General features: G+C 35.6%; 1 protein-coding gene across 9 annotated transcripts in view; it reads right to left on the reverse strand.

Moving 5' to 3' along the window:
- LOC129767972 (uncharacterized) overlaps nucleotides 1–16,327 on the reverse strand; it is a 142,400-nt gene extending 126,073 nt beyond the window's left edge. Inside the window, exons 1-2 of one of the 9 annotated variants that reach the window (XM_055769298.1) lie at nucleotides 16,213–16,327; nucleotides 14,342–14,704 (exon numbers count right to left, since the gene is read on the reverse strand). The gene's annotated coding sequence lies outside the window, so the exon portion shown is untranslated. Of the gene's footprint in view, nucleotides 1–14,341; nucleotides 14,736–15,808; nucleotides 15,966–16,212 lie in introns of those variants that run through there. The other 8 variants (XM_055769302.1, XM_055769299.1, XM_055769307.1 and 5 more) reach the window with 8 other exon arrangements.
- Nucleotides 16,328–17,077: the final 750 nt, after the last annotated feature.

A 17,077-nucleotide genomic window follows, 5' to 3' on the forward strand; every position in this document is an offset into this window, starting at 1 on the left:
TTCTTCTCTTTCTCATATTCTCTCCGAGAAAGCTTCCACTCTTTTCTCCAGAGAAAGACATCACCTCTAACATCTGGTATCATGCACTCAACACAAAAAAACTTTATACATATATAATCTATAATCTAAAATATGAAACTAAATATGGATTCAAAATATAAACACTGTCATAAGAAACCACAGTCCATCTGTTAGGGCATGGTGATACAATCACTGCAAAAATTCGATTTCTAATTTCCAAATATTTTGCTAAAAACCACTCGAAACGTAAGCATTTCACACACGCACTTTACTATCGTAAAAATAAAAAAAGAAACTGAAATACAAAGCTAACCCAAAATTTTCGCACTGGGCGATTTTTATTCACTTCACACATCAATTTCCAATTGGAGACTTGAAAGCGATTGGATTCTTCAATGCACGGACTATTTGCGCAGCTTTAACGCACACATACAGACGCGACCACACTAAACATGAGAAAATGAAAACATTCGCCGGGCAAATCATTTTTTCATTTCTACTTTTTCGTAAAATAATCCTGGTATTATTAGCTAACACTACTGGATTCAAATATGCCGAGGCAGAAGGACACTTTCCACGAGATTTTGATGTTGTTTTTTGAAATACTGGGAACAAACAATTTTCCGAAAGATTATGCATAAAAACATCGTTTTATAAAAAGGGATTGATCTGCCACACCTTTACAGAATATAAATCTCATTGTTATTAGGCATTCTGTAACAAGGTGTACACGTGTTCTGTTAAACTTTTTTTTATTTGTTTGAGAATTAGTTCGTTCTTCCAAACCAGAAATGAGTGCATTAGCCTTGCTCAAAGCGTGACATAAAATTCTTGTACTTGAACCGATTCATTCATCATGGATTCACAAAAAAATACATGGTTGTACAGCCTAGAATATCAACATGGGACAATTGAGCTTGATGTTGTTTTTTTTAAAATCAGGGAATAAACAACAAGTTTTTTGTGGTTTTCTGGAAGATTAGGCATAAAACATCGTTTTTGAAGGAAAGTGAGAATTGTCAAAAAGTAACATGGGACAACTATACGTAGAACGGCAGTAATGTACTAAAAAATAAAAAAAAACAATTAGACAAATAGCAGTAATCACACTCCTTTGTTCATTAATCTAGGACATTGATGAGACTGAATAAAATCATGGGGTTGTGATGAAAGCACTAACTGTGTATATTACTTAATTTTTTTCGGAATGTTTTTATGATGTACTGTATTCTATTAGTCAAATCATTTCATTTGATACCGACATTGAGGGGATTGCAAATAATGTAATGTGTTCTCCAAGTTGAACCCATTCATTTGATACACATATCTTAATCAACATTTCGGATGAGAAAATATGAAATTAGTCATTTTGTAACGGCGAGCGGATCTTTGATATTATGGAATACGCATAATTATAATAAATGATAATAATAATAATAAAGGTGTGTACCAAAAAAAAGAAAATAACCACAAAGGAAGGGAATCTTTCATATGATAACAACCCACACGAGACCGTTCGTCATTTTTTGGTTGATGATTTGGAAATGCGCGTCTATTGTGAAAAGAGCTCAAATTATTTATTTTTCAATGATTTTCCAATTACCGGTTTTGACAACATTGAAGATATAAAAACAAATTCGCTGCGTGAACTGAAGACAAATCTTGAATAAAAATATGGAAAGTGTTTGGATGACTGGATTGTTCGTTGGAAAAAGTATATTGCTTAAAAAGGAGTCTATTTTGAAGGCGATAATATTAACGGAATGTACTGCGCAATCACGCAAATGTTTTCTGAACACCCGAACAATCGACAGCGAAAACAGCCTCAGAATCATTGTTGTACTGCAGTACAACGAACTTTTAAAATCTAGCCACGAGGAATACGTCAAATGAACACAAACAAACCTAATGCAAAATCCGTTGGAATTCTGGAAGCTCGTGAAATCCCAGCGATCTAGCGACCGTATCCCGGACACAATAGAATTCAGTGGGATCACCGCCAGCACTACTCTTAAAGTTGTTAATCTGTTCGCGAAGTTCTTCAAATCTGTCTATAACATAGATTCAACACCATTGCGACTAACGAGTTGCAGTCGCATGAAGAAGAATAACTTCAATATTACAACGCTGCATGAAAACCTTGACATTGACATTGATGTATCAAAAGGTCCTGGAGTAGGGTAACACGGGGTGATTTGGACCACCCCATTATCTCAAAAAGTACGGCTCAACTCGGATTTTTTTATAATGTTATCTTCTTTTATTGTTGCACCGCATGTACCGTTCTGAATCATATTTCGGACGCTTAAGGCATATAGTGCAGAAAACAGATCTAAGCTTTATGAACAGGTATTATTTGGTTGATATTTTCAATAAATTAGTTCAATATGCTTTCAAGCTTCCTACTTTGGTACCTATTTGATTGAAAACATAAAAAAATCATCGAATAATATGCTTTTCAAATAAAGCGAATAAGAATCAAACTTCGGACACTAAATCAAATTTCGGACAGATTGAATTCAAATTTCGAACACTTTATTTTGTAATTTTTTGGACGAAAATTCCATTACACTTGATTATATTTTATAATCAACTGCGAAACACTTACCAAGAAATAACAGCAAACTGTTAACGATGATGAGAACTGATAAAACACGGGAAAATTTTGAATATTTATGAACGGATAAATTCTACATACTCACGCTAAGCAAACGTCAAACACAAACGATAATGAGTAGTGTTGTCAGATTTTTGCCGATTATGTTATAATTCAAATGTAGTTCTCATAGGAAATGATAGTGAAACCAAGGGACTACTCTAAAGAATCAATTGTATATTAATTGTATAATTGTTCGAAATATGATGTTGTCCTCCCTTGCCCGAGTGGTTAGCGTCACAACTAACATGCCGGGTGTTCGGGTTCGATTCCCGTTCTGGTCGGGGGAATTTTTCGTCAAAGAAATTTCCTCCGACTTGCACTGTGATCACGCGTATTCTAGAGCTTGCCACTCAGAATGCATTCAAGGCGTGTTACTTGGCATAGAAATCTCAACTAAGTACTAATAAAAATGAAGCAAGTAATACTACGTTGAGACGGCGAAGTTCCTCTAGGAACGTTAGTGCCATTGAAGAAGAAGAAGAAGATGATGTTGTCCGAAATATGATTCAGAACGGTAACTAACGTAAAACAAACTCGTTTAATTTTTGAGATAAACAATTGAATAATTTGAAAATGCCAAACATTAATTAGCGCAATAAACCGCACGTAATGATTGGGCCAATATGTGCTCTTCAAATTGTACTGAACAAAAGGAGTGACGACAGGTGGAAGGAAATGGTAGCATGAACACAGCAAGCACTTTGATTGTCACAAATGTTAGATTTCCGATCGTGGTTTTAAGGTTTTTCCCGCTGATTAAACAAATTTGTCGTGTATTGTGCAGTAAAGTTCTGTTCGGAACAATTTGATGCAGCGAAACTGTAAGTTTGATAACAATAAATTGAATTAGTTGCATTTTAATTTTTGCATGTTGTGTGGCGTAACATGGACACGTTTCTGTGGGGTGGATTGGACCTACAGATTAGAGGTTTTTCTTTGATCTTATTGATTCCAGATGCCACTGAACTACAAAAAAGAGGGTGGACAGACAACGTTGGAAGAAGGAGGTGCTTGAAAGAGCAACGCAGGCTGTCAAGAACGAATTTTCGTTGACCAAGCATCGAAAGTGTTTGAAAATGTTCGAACAACAGTGAAAAAATTCAAAATGCAGAATTCGAAATGGTCTCAATCCAATTTTTTCTGGCCCGGAATCTGGCCAAGACACCTGGTATCGATCCCAGAGTACTGTTACTGATTGTAACATTATTCCAAAATACTTTACATAAAAATAAGTATGTTTATTTCGATGAAACATACACTGGATCAAATCACCCCGCATCAACTTTTAATGTCCAAAAATCACCTCTTTTATTTTATCATATATTTGGTAGTTTAAAGCTTGATATAATGATTAAACATTATTGATTGAGAGAAAACAAGTGTAGCTGTGACACAATGTGACGTTTTTTATTTAGACCGTATTGGTTTGAAAATATTAGGCGATTTGCTTAGGTGGTCCAAATTCCCCCCTTTCCCCTACATGACATTTCTCCGTCTCTTAGAAAATATTGTGCAAGTTCGCTTGCTTCCCTGATTTCTCGGGGAAACGTCGCTTTCGAAAGACGTTTCCAAATAAGATAGAACACTTTGAACATAGCGCGGCTACACTTCGCGTTCTTTCTTCTGTATCTTTATAATTATTCGATGTGTTGAACACTACTCTATAATTTAAACAAACTAAACAATTAAACCCTGTCTGCCGAAAAAGGTTGAACTTATCCTAGCCGTACACATATCATATCATCAACAGTAGAGCATTAAAATTAAAAATTCACACGCCAATATTGTTCCGAAACCAGTTCTATCAAACGATCAGGCAAATTCCATAGTTTGCCAAAAAAAACTCAACCAGAAGGAAAGGAAAGAAAAACCAGAAGAAAACAAAAAAAAATACATTCATAAGACGCGTCCGTGGACCAGATCAACCCTCCGCGAAGATGCCGCCAGATGGTGATGTGTGGTGATGGCATGGTGGTTACGATCCGCGCGAACGTCGAGAAACATATGCACGAAAGACATGTCATATTTTTAGCCCAGCGGACGAAATACAACAACAAAAATCTTACCGTGCGTATTAAAAACAATATCGAATACGACAAGATATAACAAAATGTGCGCGCACCAGATTATGGGAAGCTCTTTCGGAAAGTAACGTAAACACAACAGATGGAATAAGGTGGTTAAAACAATCGGTTTTTGGCTTCCGCCAGAAAGCATAGATCTAGAATAATTTGTTTGTATAACATCAAAGAATTCTAGTTCTCCCTTCATGAAGTGTGGAGCACAAAGTTTCTATGTATGAATCAGGTCACGCTACATGTAGATACATAGTTGTTCATGTTGCTCGCAGCAGCAGGAGCACCCGTTTGAAGTTTTTTGTCTCGGCGAATGCAATCACGGCACAAGGTAACAACGATGTTTGATTAGCAGGAGTAAAAAACAAAAGGAAACATTTTATACATAACACGAAATGAGAGCCTCGATGGAGCCTGCTGGCACTGTGAACCCACCTACTTTCTAAGATAGTTAATTGAGTTTTTTTCATTTGCACTGCAACAGATGTACACCTCCGGGTTAATCCGTAAACACAACATTTCATCGTGACTTGGGATTAACTAATAGTCGTCTAATTGCGCGGTCTCTCGCCGCCGCCACCTTCCACCTATATCCGCAATGCCCGGTAAAAAGGTGTTGATGTGTGATAAGATTATGGCCTCGCTGGAGAACATGCATTTTCTCTCTTCCGAACATGAGTTGGGCAGATCGTGACTACTTTCGATGCCGGCAATGGCTGTAGGTATGCATCATCATACGCTAGGAAACTGCGATCGACGGCAGTGTCCCTTTGTTCGAAGACGACGACAACGACGATCCTCTACGAGTGGATGCTTGGATGCTACTTATTTTCTAATGCTATCTCGATAGACATTGGAGAACGTGAGTAATGTTTCACTGTTGATAGTTCATTGTTGTCATTCGAGTCACGAGAGTTGAAATATGTAATGAAGCGTCATTCGGGGTTAATATTTTTTTCTGTTTAATCGTGTAGTGATGACATGTGTTCAAGGGGTTGCTCTCTTTGTGATATTATCGTGGCTAACCAAGCGATCTGCAAAAGGTTTGTTATTGTTTGTGTCATACACAGAGTCTCTGGTACCGTTCTGAATCATATTTCGGACACTTTGTTCTAATATCTTGAAGAGCTTAAAGCACTGATGATATAACTATAAAATTAATTTCACAATTTCTTCTTTGAAGTAATCCCTCGGTTTCACTATCATCTCACATGAGTACTACATTTGAATTAAAACACAATCGGCAGAAATCTTACAACAGTACTCGTTATCGTTTGTGTTTGACGTTTGCTTTGCGTGAGCAGAGATGCCAACTTTCCTGATTTTTCAGGATTTCCCAGAGTTTTTGTCACGTTCCCTGATATCCTGACAAACACTCAAATTTCCCTGATTTTTATAAAATGATCCTGTTTTTTCCTGAGTTTTGTACTTTTTATATTATTACTTTTTATATTATTTATTTATTAAATATCCATAACAAACATACTAGAATCCCTACCAAAATTCTGGTACAAATATGTGCCTAACTTTTTATTATACATATTGTCAGTTGTAAATCGACTGAACAAGCTTTTCCAGAATGAAAATCCCGAATTATATTCACAACACTCAAACTGTTCTAAGATTTTCAACATAAATCTGAGAAATTGATTATTGATGAAGGAATACGCTCCAGAATGTAAAAGTATCTAAGAAAAAAAATTCAATTTCAATTCATTCTTAATAAAACGAAGATTGAAAGAATAGACTGGGAACGGAAACAAATGAAAGGAATGTTAGTCACTAAAATTTATGTAGAGTTAAATAAAAAAGATACAGGCCCCGTTATATTTCACAGCAAATAACATCTAAATGCATCAAATCGGTATATGAAACATTTAGTAGTAAGAATATTGAATAATCTATATAAAGTTGTTTGGAAAGCCGCCTCAGATGAATACCAAATCAAAACGCTGATTAAGAATAATACTCGGGACACGACAAATAAATAAACAGATTCTCTACGAATACCTACAATAACCATTCATGTGGTTCTGGTGAAATTTGATAAAAGCTTTAATAGATTGCATCTCGGTCTGCAACACGCTTCAAAAACGCAATGAAGATACCGTTTTGAAGCAAATCGTCATGGGTGATGAAAATGAATCATTGACAACAGTTTTGATCGGCTGAAATCTTTGGGTAAACGAAATAATTAGCTAACCCCATAGCCGATCTTTACCTGAAGAAAGGCCCTGTGACGGGTGGGATTGGGTAGGAAATCTGGATTATGAGCTTCTACCAAGCAATCCTGTTCACAACAGCATTGAGCGGTCAAAAAAACTTGGCGTAAGCCAAATGAAGCATAAATCTTCGCCCCAAGAAAGTCATACACTGTTTCTTGTGGGGTTTGGAATGAATTATGAGCTACTACCAAGTAACCTGTCATCCAACAAGTATGGCTCGCAACAGTTTTGAATGAGGAGGTAAACAAGATTTAGGAGGATAGAATATTTGAGCTGCCTGAAAGATGACGAAAGATTGTTAAACAAAACTCTGGATAGGAAATCGAATTATAATCCTTTGATTGAAAAAAACTATGGTTTTGTTCTCCCAAAAATCGACATTAACTTCCCGGACAACCCAATATGAACTGTCCTGATTTCCCCTGATTTTTATTTTCATTCTTCCTGATTTTTGAAAATTATAGTTGGCAACTCTGAGCGTGAGCACGTAGAACTTACCTCTTCATCAATATTTAAATTTCACTCGTGTTTCATCAGTTCTCATCATCGTTAACAGTTTACTTGGTAAGTGTTTCGCAGTTGACTATAAAATATAATCAAGTGTAATGTAATTTTCATCCATAAAATTACAAAATAAAGTGTCCGAAATTTGAATTCAATCTGTCCGAAATTTGATTTAGTGTCCGAAGTTTGATTTTTATTCGCTTCATTTGAAAAGCATTTTATTCGATGATTTTTTTCATGTTTTCAATCAAATAGGTACCAAGGTAGAAAGCTTAAAAGCATATTGAACTAATTTGTTCAAAATATTAACCAAATAATATCTGTGCATAAAGTTTAGATCTGTTTTCTGCATCATATGCCTTAAGCGTCCGAAATATGAATCAGAACGGTATCTTAGTTTGTGTACTGATGGGGGCGATCGAAGATGGTGAGAAAGAAAAAAAATCCCATGAAACATATCCTTGAGAATTACAATTGACCGAGATATGATGAGAGAGGCATATCTAATACAGAATTAAAACAGCAATTTATTTCAGAAAATAACCTGTCAAGAACTTTTTTTTTTAAATTTGTTAATTTATCATTTCGAATATTATTTGCGAATACGAAAGTTGAAAGTTCATAAATAATTCTGTAGTAAAAAGTTCCGTGGACCCTAAAAAGGTTTAATGGCTTGCGTGGTTTTGTGGAATCATTTCGGGAAGCAACGATTCTTTCTTGCCTTTGCGAAAACAATATACTAATTGGTCATATGTCGCAATTTGTTTCTTTATATCAATGCGCACATTGCACTGAGTATTTAACGAGAGGCATCTTCCGTGCATCGCCATTCAACAAGCATCAAACACGCGTCTAAAGGTGTAGTTCCATCTATTCAACATGCTACATGGTACAAGTCAGTGGTTCTTGCTTACTGGAGAGTCTCTTTTCACGACATAATTGGACTTGTCGAGCAATGTTGGCCTTATCCAATGGCCTGCGGATCGCTGCGGCGTGTGTAGCACGACAATATTGGAGCAACTACGTCATTTATTGACGATTATCATAACTCACCCCCCCCCCCCCCCAGGGGGCCTCCGTAGCCACATTGGTTGCGCGTTCGCTTAGTAAGCGATCGATCGTGAGTTCGAAACTCAGGGCCCTCATTGACCATCTTTGTGTTGGGAATACTCTAACGCCGAAAAATGGCAACTGTGTAATGTGCTAATTATAGATATGATAAATATGTGACATGTACACGATTAAAATTCGGCTCTGTTACAGCTAAAATGCCAATGAGCCTAAAATAAATAAAAGGGACAAAAAAAAATAACTCACCCCAATAATGGAACAACAGAATGTTTGATCATAAAAACAAAAACATCAGAACAGATATGTTGGAGCAGTGAGCGTTCGCATACTGCTGTGTAGTGGCTGAGGTGGACACAAAATAAAAAATTGCGCAAGTATCATATCCATTCTTGTTTATCATTGACTTATAGCATGTAGCATGTTGAATAGATGGAATGCCGTCTTAACAGATGCACACAGTTGCAGCGATAAACTTCAAATGAAATATTCGCTAGCGTTCACAGCTCGAGGGGGTTTTGGAGGCGATCTGGCGTAGTGGTAACATCCATACCTCTCACGCAGAGATCACGAGTTCAATTCTCACTTTCGACACTCTTCCAAAAATGGAAGTAAAAGTGACGAACCAGCCTAAATGTGTTGAAAGTCACTATAATAGAGAAAAAAAACAGCTCGAGGGGAAACATAAAACACAAAACGCCCAGAATAAGCGACTTTCGGGCACAGAAACATTCTGAGAATTTTCCTCAGAGGAGATGCAATACTTATACGCTAGCGACAGCTTACTTCGCAAATATTTTTTTTCGCTATCCCCCTTTGTTGTTTCTATTCTTCTTCTTCTTCTTTTCCTTTATTTACGAAGACTTCAAATCCAACGATCCATTCGTCTCCGACTGTTTCTGCAGCTGCTAGACTGCATAAGTTGCTAGTTATTGACAGCTCTATTCGGGAAAACACACAAATGGACAGAACAAATGTATGGGGAAGTGGGAATGCTTCCTATTTTCATCAATTTAAACCATATACAGACTATGGGATTGTAATGTATAGCATATAAAACAAATCTTAGAAAATTTCCGATTCGATTGGTATGCAAATCGTAAAAATCCGTTCGCAGCAAAAATAGTTATTAACATTAACTTTATTTCATAAAAACGTGATCTGTTTTCTGATTTGGCACCCTTAATGTAAGACGAAGTCCTACGTCAAAAATAACTGATGTATTGTAAGTGAACGTTTTAGCGATCTGTAAAACTAATCGAATGTAATCGATAAAATAGAACCAATGAAACGAAAGTGTGTTTGATGTTTATGCTACCGGAAATGATCATTCATTTAACTAATTCATTAAACTAATGTGAAATTCTTGTCGTATCTCGTCGGATCGTTGGGACTCCCAGTTGGCGATCTTAAGTATAAATCGAAAATTAAATATGAAATTTGAAACTTAAAGTGCGTTGTTGTTGGTGATCTGTTCTAGGAATTCTTCGGGTTCGATTTTGGATACAGCCGCACAAACGCTGAATCAAGTTTGTTGCAACATATTTCGGGATTCGATTAGTTTGAAACTCGATCGGATTTTTAGATTCGATCGGAATCGACGTAGAGGTCATAGTCTTGCCTCTAACTTAACCATTCTTTTATGACCAAAACTTTATTCATAATATATAATCATTACTAGCCACAATTTTTGTTCAAGATCTTTTCCACATTAGAAAATGTATTACTCTTTTACATAGAACACATATCTGATAGAGTAGAGCTAATTCTAATTCATATTTTTTGCTTCGAAAGCGTATTCATTTCTACACGAAAATCTATTACCATTTTCACTTCACAGTAACGGAACACGAAGCTCGATGTCGTCTATGTCGAATAAAGTGGCGAGGTTGCCATGTTTGCACAACTCGATTGGACTTGAGTCGAACGCATTACAGAATGCGAAATTGCGATTCGTTTGGGTAACTCTGACACGATCGTATTTCAGAATAAGGATCAGTAGTATATTTCAATATCGATTTCCTCAGGGCGTACTTTGTCTACTAACCAAATGATTCGCAGAACTCGTTTGCTGCCCGAAAAATGGTTTTCCTAAGTTGTTCAAAATTACTCATAGATACAGTCGAAGCTCTCACTATAGCGCTAGTGCAAGGGACCGTCGGTGCCGCATTGTCACTATATAAAACTGTCTTTATAAAGCATTTCGATGTCGTTATATAGAGAGAAACGCCTAATTCCATACGAAACAGCCATAAAATAATCTTAACGAATGTAATAAATTTTCGACAAGTTTGAAACAAAAACATTGAACAGTAAATTGAAATTTAGCTCAAATACCTCAAACATAAACATCACGATTCAGGTCCTTTTTGTTTATAATGGACGAATCGTATTATAACGAAACATGGATTCATTAGATATTGTTTTTTCTTCTAACATTATTTTCGAATCTCGAGTGATTGTTTACAATTGAATAAATTAATGTTTTCATGTCTTTGAACTCAGTCTTGAGCAATGCAATTGTTCCAGAAAAATACATTGAAAACATCTGATTAAATTATTATACCTAACTGCCACGAGTTGAAGCGTTTTTTCATTAACATACAACACCAAAAACTTTGGAAAATCATAAAATCAAAAAAAAACCAAATGTGACATCCAAATTTGCTCATTTGAGTATGCTTTTTTTTTAATGAACTCGAATGAAATAAATGTTGTAGTCTGTGTAACTTGTATTTTTGGTTGAAAGAAAACTTCATTTGTTTAATTTAATTCAATTATAATTTTGTAAAATGTAATAGTAATTGGGCCCTCATGGTTTTGAACGCTAGCATTAATTTATGAAAAAACGTAACTCGCTCATTTTTATTTAATTACTAGCTGACCCGGAGAACTTCAAAATGATTTTGAATAGACTAATTTCATGCCAACTCGTCTTAGGAGATGGCAACACAATCTCAGATAGTAGTTAAACGTTGTGGGTGTAAAGACATGGGTCATTCAAACAACTTTGCATACTTGAAATATTCGAAAAACAATTAGTCTTCAAAATTAAAATTAAAATTCATTTTTCTCAAAAAAGTATTTTTTTTAAATTCCCAGAAATATATATGAGGGGCTTAGAATGAAGGGGGTGTAAGTGATTTGATCGATTTCTCTACATCGACTCTCTCTTTTGGTCATAACTTAGCGGCAAATACATTCCCAGCTGTATTTGACAATGTGGAAGATAGGTCAGAACCTCATCTATGGGATTCTATAGCAAACCTAAATTGGAACATTTTTGCAGTTGAGTTATTAACTAAATAAAAAGTTGATGTAGAGAAATCGATCAAGTCACTTACACCCCTTGCATTCTGAGTCCCTCATATATGAATAGCCCTTACAATTTCCAACAATTCGTTCATACATCGGAAGATGGTCACTTTTACAGGTAAAACGTTTTTCGAACAACAACTTTTTCATGTTTTTTTTCGAAAAAAATACAACTTATCCCAATTTTGTTCAAAGTCAAGATAGCGATATAGTGTATTCGACAAAAGTTTTATATCTTGTTGAAATATAAACTTTTGTCGAAGACATCAACTTTCTATCTTTTATATTTTTTTAGAATATATGTCAATTTTGTATAAAACTTATGAAAAAAATAATGTTTTGCTCGTAACATTTTTGTGTGTAAATTCGTTGCTCCGTTCTTGAGTTGAATTTTGAGGAAAGAACACCAAATCATTTTTACTTCTATAAATATTAGGTTGGGGAAAAAGTTATCCATTATTTTCTCGTTGACTGGCTTTAGTGATCAACATTTCGCGTATTATCGATCATACAATTTCAAGTTTAGGCTCGTTGTAAAGGTGACATTGTATGCTAAAAAACTTATTTCGATGTTTTTTGTTTGTTCCATTCAGTTGTGAGTTACAGGGTGTTATCAATGGAGGTCAACAAAGAGGAAATTCGGTATATTTTACACTTTTTCTTTTATATATGCGAAAATGCAAGCCAGGCCGCTGAAATTGTGATTGATGTTTATGATGCCGATATTGGATAATAAAATAGGTGCAATTTTTTTTGATTTTTTTTTTTTGGAATTATTTTTTTAAATTTTTTCTCGATGCAATACACTAAATTATGATATCTACTGTCAACAAATGGACCGTTTGAAGCTAGCGATTGACCAGGAACGTTAAGAATTGGCCAACAGAAGAGGTGTTGTGCTCCATCAGGACAACGCAAGGCCACACAATTCCGAAAGCTTGATTGGGATGTTTTAATGCATCCAGTTCCAACCTGGCACCAAACGATTATCACATTTTTTCTAGCATTGAAAAAAAATCCAGAGTGATAAAAAATTGGGATCAAGAGAAGATTGTAAAAATCTGTTGCTGTGGTTTTTCGCTAATAGGATCCAAGACCTCTATGATAGAGACGTTATGAAGCTACCTTTAGAATGTGTATATTTGACCCAAATCGGACGATCCGAAGCATATTAAAAACAGTTTTGAATTTCACCCAAAAATAATGGATTAATTTTTCCCCAACCTAAAATTTGCTAAAAAATTAAATTCCAATTTTCCAAATTTGCCAATTTTCATAGCTTTTTTGGCATATAAACCCGACGCAGACTAAGACGCTTCAAACCTGATATTGACCGTTCAAATCCGTTGCTCCGTTCTTGAGTTAAATCGTGAGGAACGAACACCAAATCATTTTTATTTATATAGATTTTTACTGTTAATAACCATACTTTTCCTATGTAGGGAATTATAATAAGAAAAGTAACATAATATGTTACGTCACAGATTTTGTTTATGTTGAAAATTTTCCCACCTTATATTTTCCATCTCGCGAAACGGCAGAATACATCTTCTAATATTTCACGAACATGATTTTAATTACAAATAACAAATATAAATAAATAATAAATGATTTTATTTACATCAAATTGGTTATATCTCAAGAACATTTAGCCCTAGAATAGTACCAAACTATATATAACGTAGTTTTTCATGTTGAATCGCATGTAGATTCTATTTTGTATGTAACTTTTCTTGAATGGTTAGGATTTCACAAAGTGTTGAAGTTTCATAAATTTTCAATAGTTATTTTTGTTGTTAGTAAAATGTTTTGTTTCTTAATGAACTATATTGATTTTCCAACAACTTTTTCAAACATTATATTTTAATCAGACATTTGAGTTACGATTTTTTGAAAGAAAGATCAATGATTTTGAATACGCACAAATGAAAATTTTGATTTCGGATAGTTTCCATCATACCAAGTTTAGAAAAAAAAGGAAAGAGTGTCGGGTCGGCGGCCGTCTGATTTGGCGTGAAATGACACTGTCCAGAGAATGCGAAGAATGCGAGAATGTATTCAGCGAAAAGTTCGAAATTTCTTCAGGAAAGTAGAGGAATAATTTTTCTTGCATGTTTTCTTCAAAGCTCAATAAAAAACCTGCAAAAAATATTTTTAACTCTTTTGTACTTTATTTCTTGATGGAGAAATTGCAAACTGTGTGTGGATAAATTTCAAATGAAACAGAGTTTGAAGAAAATAATTTCTATGCGATTTCGGGCCGACTTGGCCATCATCATCACTTCATCATTTTATTACTGAATTATATGCTGTGTTCACTGCATTTCCAATAACGTTTAAGAAGTGGTAATTTTTGGTTCAAACTAAAAAGGATTGGCATATTTAAACAACATTTTCACTCAGGCGTGCAAGAGGGTTTAACAAGAACTGTTTTCATGTAGTGAAACCGAGCATATATTATAAAAAAAACTTACCTCCAGAATTGCTACAACGCCAGGAACGAACTGGCGAATTGGTTTCGGTGGCTGCACAATCGGATCGAAAATCACCTCGTAAATAACTGTTAGATGCACTTGTATTTGGTCACACAAAAATTCACTACTGGGAATAGTTTCTACACCCACACAATTCTTTTCAGAATATAAACTCGATGTTCAATATTCTGTATCGGGGCACTTTCACTTGAACACTGAAGCCTCATGTATAAAATATCAGCTCGAGTCGATTATTTAGATTATTCGTAATTTCTTACACTATTCAGATTCGATCCGTATAGGGTCAGGTTGTGTGTAACTTTCTATGAAATGTGCTGGGACAATAACATTATAGATGCAATCCTGCGAATTCGATGACATCACACATGTGTTTCTACGTGTTGTGATTAAACATAAATTGAGTTCTATTTGAATATCTCTAACCAAAGCGGCATTTGTGTAGAAATTTGTGAGTGTTAGTTAACCTTCTTCCCGGTTTACTAAATTTTTGTAGAAGCTAAAGACTTGAAGGCACCATCAAATACAATCGTGTACGTGTTGGATCAATAGATTTAAACTGGTATTTTAATGCAGAAGAGCCACCGAGAAACTAATGACTGAATCGTTATAAACATTTCTGAATGAAGTCCCCACACAAATGTGATCACAATTGGCAGAATTACTGGATGTGACTGAATTTGTGCGATAATCCGCTAATGCGCCGGTCATAAGAGTCACATTCTAAGCACAATCGTTTCATTTTAGTAGACATTATAATAGAATTCCAGAGAACCAAACTCAAATAGGTGCCTCTTTGAAGAAATTCGGCAGAATAGGTGGCCAAAGATACAGCTTATATTTCGTACAAAACAGAGATAAGATTTCTGCCTGCCAATAAATTGATATCTGGTGTTGATTTTCATTCGATTTTATTACGCATCGGACAATTTTTGGCCTGCATTAGCGAAGGAATTGATAACTTTTTATCAAAATTGAACGAGTTTTTGCTTTTTTTACTGCACAGGCGTGAAGCGAAACTGTATGAAGTTCGAGGTTCTGGACTCAGAAAAATGACGTATGGCACTATCTGGAGAACAACTATAGCTCTTACAGAATGAGATCTTCGCCTATCAAGGTAATAGAAAGATTTTAGAATACGAAAAAATGACATGCAACGGATTTCGCATGGAAACAATTGAACATTTCATCGTCTGAATAAATTTTAGATTAAACATATTGTCTTCTAAATTGCGATTCGTCAAACAAAGGTTAATTCCAATCATTATATCAATTCCGAATACGCCTTCCCTCAAACAAACTCGGGGACCAACACCAGACCGTCAAAACAAAACCCACGGTTGCACAGAAACAAACAAAAAAAAACACCGTCAAAATGCGAAAATGTGAACCAGCAAACACCCGAAAACCAAGGATTAGTGCGGATAACGCAAACATCCAACCACCCACGTCTAAACCTTGATTCTGCGGCTTCGTTATTTTCGCGTTTGCAATTTGTTCGAGCAAGCCGAATTATTTTTTCGCCTGTATTTTCACTTTCGGCGTTCAATTTTCCTGATCACTTGGCCAAATATTAGTCAGTGGGAAATTTTCGGAACGCATCGTTTTCACTCAACACCTCACTGAACAATATTTCGCCACTAATTTTACGATGGCGTCACTGTGCTCACGATCACCACTCGCATTCGAGAACCGGCGGAGATAATTCGTAACAGACGGTGAAAATTTTCAATGTCACTGAAGGAGTAGAGTATCCTGCGAACGCAGCACTGATAGGTTTTCCACCCGACCCTCGCCTCCCCAAAGTCAGTAAAACTATACAACGGCAGAGGCAAAAATCACTCGTTCTATACCAATTCACCAGGGGAACACACGACTTTTAACAACTTTATAACGTCCGCTCGTGGTCACGGTATAAACGCAACTGGTTGTGTTTTGTGTCGGGACGAAAGAACATCCCAAAGCGCGGACGACCAAAAACAATGCCACTGGCAGTGTGCGATTCAGTGGTGAATTAATTTATGTTGCGTGCTATTTTCCGCGAGAGAAGGAAAACCTGTGGAGAGAGAACAGTTTTCTCTCTCGGTTATGTTTTGAAAGCGAACAAGAGAGTGAGCACATGGTCTATGTTCAAGAATAAACAACTTCGTGAACGCAACCCATCACATTGCAGGGCAAGAAAATTGGATACTCTATATGCGAATGTAAAATTTACCTTTCTGAATCATATTTCGGACACTTTGTTATAAGGGGCTGTCCACATACCACGTGGACAATTTTAGGGGGGTATTGGAATTCCGTCAATTTCTAGGAATTAATATTTCATTTGCGTGAAATGATCCATGCAACACTAGTCGTCAAACGTGAATCAATAGACCCAGTATTCTATTTTTTTCAGAAAATTTCGCATAGATTGCAGTTGTAAAACATTTGAATTGATTGAGTCAGGTGCATTTTAGAAGTGAAAAAATAATTAAAATTTTCGTTGTTTAAGGATTTAATTATTTTTTCCCCAAAAATACATGATAAACTTGATTGTTTCTATCAACAAAATTAAAGCTCTCCAACCCTTCTACAATTCCTTCCACTACACCACAATGTTATTCCTATTGTTATCTTTCACTATTTAAAATCTTCTACAACAGAATATTATGGAAAATTTTCTCACCTTTCAAATAAAAAAATATATGTTCAAATTATTCTATGTAGCGTACTTTT

Source organism: Toxorhynchites rutilus, chromosome 2 (assembly GCF_029784135.1).
Source record: "Toxorhynchites rutilus septentrionalis strain SRP chromosome 2, ASM2978413v1, whole genome shotgun sequence".
Lineage (NCBI taxonomy): Eukaryota > Metazoa > Arthropoda > Insecta > Diptera > Culicidae > Toxorhynchites > Toxorhynchites rutilus.